At 46.6% G+C, this 4,264-nt stretch overlaps 1 protein-coding gene across 1 annotated transcript in view; it reads right to left on the reverse strand.

Moving 5' to 3' along the window:
- VAMP2 (vesicle associated membrane protein 2) overlaps window positions 1-4,264 on the reverse strand; it is an 84,095-nt gene that overhangs the window by 75,069 nt on the left and 4,762 nt on the right. The window lies entirely within an intron of this gene.

The raw sequence follows: 4,264 nt of genomic DNA on the forward strand, positions 1-4,264 counted from the left end.
AGGGCTCTGATGGAGTGGGGGTGCGGATGGAGCGAGGGCTCTGATGGAGTGGGGGTGTGGATGGAGCAAGGGCTCTGATGGAGTTGGGGTGTGGATGGAGCGAGGGCTCTGATGGAGTGGGGATACAGTTGCAGTGAGGGCTCTGATGAAGTAGAGGGGCATGGATGGAGCGAGGGCTCTGATGGAGTAGGGGTGCGGATGGAGCGAGGGCTCTGATGGAGTGGGGATACAGTTGGAGTGAGGGCTCTGATGGAGTGGGGGTGCAGATGGAGCGAGAGCTCTGATGGAGTAGGGGGGCATGGATGGAGGATGCGAATGGAGCGAGGGCTCCTATGGAGTAGGGACACAGATGGAGTGAGGGCTCAGATAGATAGGGGTCGTAGATGGAGTGGGAACACAGATAGGGGAGGGGCTTAGATGGAGTAGGGGCACTGATGGGCATGTATTCCTTGGTGGGGGAAGGACTATCCTGAATGGCAAACATTAGAGTGTGTCTTTAAGTCTATGGACTACTTAAAATACAGAGAACTCTACAATGTGTAGGGCCTGTTTGCACTCGTAAGGTGTCCCACAGCTTTAAGACACGAACAATAGCCCTATTACAGCCCATTGCTAAAATGTACCCACCGCCTCACACTGTGTTCTATAGAAACTCTTCATTCTTTTGTTTGTGTATTTGGCACAATGGGAAGGAATGGTCACCCCACAACAACCACGGATCTGTTTTATATTAGCTTTCATCCCAGACTAGGAGAAGGAAAGACAGTAGTGTCTGCCAACCAGACTCCACTGTATTGCACAAAGCTATCAATCTAACACTGGAAGCTTGCCGACAGGACACATTTCATCAGTGTAGTTCTGATTCATCATCATCCAATCAGCTGGCCAAGAGAGGGTTGCTGACTAAGCTGTATTCTTTAATGGCAGAGTAGCAGAGTGAGGTTATACTGTATGCCTGGACCACAAGACTGGCTGAACAGAATGGCAAATCCTTTGGCAGGTAAAACAGTTCCTGTATTTGTTTCAACAGTAATGAATAAAAAAAATAATTCAGAGCTTCCAAATTAAAATGGTTACAGGGGAGGTAAAAAAGCCATTCAAAAGATCTGTATGCTTGTAGATACTGGGGCACGTTATATGGAAATGTCGACTTTTCTCCAAGTCAGTATTTAAATCTGGCCCTCCACATCCCACAATGCACCGGGACGCAATTCAGCTACTGACTGGAAGTCATTCATGTTCTGTGATTCCCTTTAAACAACGTACGTGACAAGCTGACATACTGCCGGCTCCGCAACAAAGTGTCTTCAGAAATCATTGTCACCGTCATGGACATGGGAATAGAAGACGTGTTACCCAGAATCCCCGGGACTGACAAAACATTGCGGAGATCTGTGGTTTGGATCCCTGTACCTTGAAATATACACTATATTGCCAATAGTATTGGGACGCCTTTACACGCACATGAACTCTAATGGCTTCCGAGTCTTAGTCCGTAGGGTTCAGTATTGGGTTGGCTCCGCCCTTTTCCGCTATAACAGTTTCAACTCTTCTGGGAAGTCGTCCACAAGGTTTAGGAGTGTGTCTATGGGAATGTTGGACCATTTGTGAGGTCAGGTACTGATGTTGGAGGAGAAGGCCGGGCTCGCAGTCTCCGCTCTAATTCATCCCAAAGGTGTTCTATCGGGTTGAGGTCAGGAGTCAAGTTCCTCCACCCCAAACTCCACCATCCATGTCTTTATGGACCTTGCTTTGTGCACTGGTGTGCAGTCATGTTGGAACAGGAAGGGGCCATCTCCAAACTGTTCCCACAAAGTTGGGAGCATGAAATTGTCCAAGATGTCTTGGTATGCTGATGCCTTAAGAGTTCCCTTCACTGGAACTAAGGGGCCAAGCCCAACCCCTGAGAAACAACCCCAGAGCATAATCCCCCCTCCACCAAACTTTACACTTGGCACAATGCAGTCAGGCAAGTACCGTTCTCCTGGCAACCGCCAGACACGTCTATAGGATTGCCAAACAGAGAAGCGTAATTGGTCACTCCAGAGAACACGTCTCCACTTCTCTAGAGTCCAGTGGCGGCGCGCTTTACACCACGGCATCCCACGCTTTGCATTGCACTTGGTGCTGTAAGGCTTGGATGCAGCTGCTCGGCCATGGAAACCCATTCCATGAAGCTCTCTACGCACTGTTGTTGTACCAATCTGAAGGCCACATGGAGTTTGGAGGTCTGTAGCTATTGACTCTGCAGACAGTTGGCCACTTTTGCGCACTGTGCGCTTCAGCATGCGCTGACCCCGCTCTGTCATTTTACGTGGCCTACCACTTCGTGGCTGAGTTGCTGTTGTTCCCAGTTGCTTCCACTTTGTTATAATACCACCAACAGGTGACCGCGGAATATTTAGTAGCAAGGAAATGTCACAGAACACCTGAATCCAATGATTTGGAGGGGTGTCCCAATACGTTTGGCAATATAGTGCATTTAATAAATACTGAACAATGACAACCCAAAGAAATGCCCTGTGATGTAAGTAAATCCGTCATTTATTGGGAGTTCTTGAGTTGGGCAGGGAAAACATAATCGACCTTTTATAAGATTTTCACAGAAAATCTGCGATTATTTGTAACTTGATATCATTATGGATCCTTTAGAGAGAAGATTCCAAAATGAACAAAACTCCTCCAGATACAGTATGTCTGAGTATTATTATTAATATATTTATTACACAGTTTAAAATGACATTAAAGTCAATCCCCCCCAAGTGTTCAGGAGTCCCTCCAGCACTGGTGCCGATCTCTGATCCAACGTTGACTGCTGCGTGTCCTGTGTCCCATGGAGTCCGTGTGGGTGCACGCTGCTGGATTGACTTATCCTGTGTCTCTCCTCCTCTCCGGCTGATGATCTCTACTGCTCATGTCCGCTCGCCCCATCATCCTTTGCAGGCCACCCGAGAATTTTCAGAACTCTGGGCGGGAGCGTGCGGCGGAGACACAGGTAAGTTTTAACCTTTTTGGTAACATTTAAAAAAAATTTTTTTGCATATATCTACTGCATGCTAGCCGTAGAGATATGCAAAAAAACTGCAAGGGTTTAATTGTACTTTAAAGTGACACGAAACTCAGAAGTTAAATCTTAAAAATACATTCAGGTACCTTAACTATTAACAACAATGTATCTTATTTGTGTGCCACTCGGCTGTAGATCCCCCAATCATCTCTGAATTGGAGCTGACACTGTCCTTCCTTCTGGAGGGGGGCTACTTGTGTTCCCCATGGTCCCCGTGTGTGTTGTAAAGTAGTCACCGCTCCAACATCGCTCCTGTGATGGACTACAATCTCAATACAAATCAGGAAACTAAACATGCGATTGTAGTCCATCCCGGGAGTGAGCTTGGAGCGGTGACTACTTTACAAACACACACAGTGACCATGGGAGACACAAGTAGCCCCCCTCCAGAAGGAAGGACAGTGTTAGCGCCAATTCAGAGATGATTGGAGGATCTACAGCCGAGTGATACACAAATAAGATACATTGTTGTTCATAGTTAAGGTTCCTGAATGTATTTTTAGGATTTAATTCCTGGGTTTAGTGTCACTTTAATAGACATGAGATAGTGACTCAAAGCTTACATGCATAGATTAATACGAGGGGGGTGCAGTGGCGTCACTAGGGGGGTGTGGCTGCACAATATGTTACAGAATGTAAGTTATTTGAATTGAATAGAATTGATTTCATAGCTATATAGAGGGATGGCATGGACAGAGAGATAAGTGAGACAGAGAGAAGATAAAGAATGAACAGAGATAGAGAGACAGAGAGAAGATAAAGAATGAACAGAGATAGAGAGACTGACAGGGATACAGAAAGATACAGAGATACAGAGAGAGAGAGAGATAGAGATAGAGAGAGAGAGAGATACAAAGAGAGAGAGAGAGAGAGAGAGATACACAGAGAGAGTGAGAGAGAGATACAGAGAGAGAGAGATGCAGAGGGAGATACAGGAAGATGCAGAGAGAGAGAGAGATACAGAGAGAGATACAGAAAGAGAGAGAGAGAGATACAGCCGGAGATACAGAGAGAGAGAGAGAGATACAGCCGGAGATACAGAGAGAGAGATATGCAGAGGGAGATACAGAGAGAGAGAGAGAGAGATACAGAGAGAGAGAGAGAGAGAGACAGAGAGAGAGAGAGAGAGAGAGAGAGAGAGAGAGAGAGAGAGAGAGAGAGAGAGAGAGAGAGAGAGAGAGAGAGAGGGAGAGAGAG

This window comes from Nanorana parkeri, unplaced genomic scaffold, assembly GCF_000935625.1.
Source record: "Nanorana parkeri isolate BGI_ZX_2015 unplaced genomic scaffold, ASM93562v1 scaffold784, whole genome shotgun sequence".
Taxonomy (NCBI): domain Eukaryota; kingdom Metazoa; phylum Chordata; class Amphibia; order Anura; family Dicroglossidae; genus Nanorana; species Nanorana parkeri.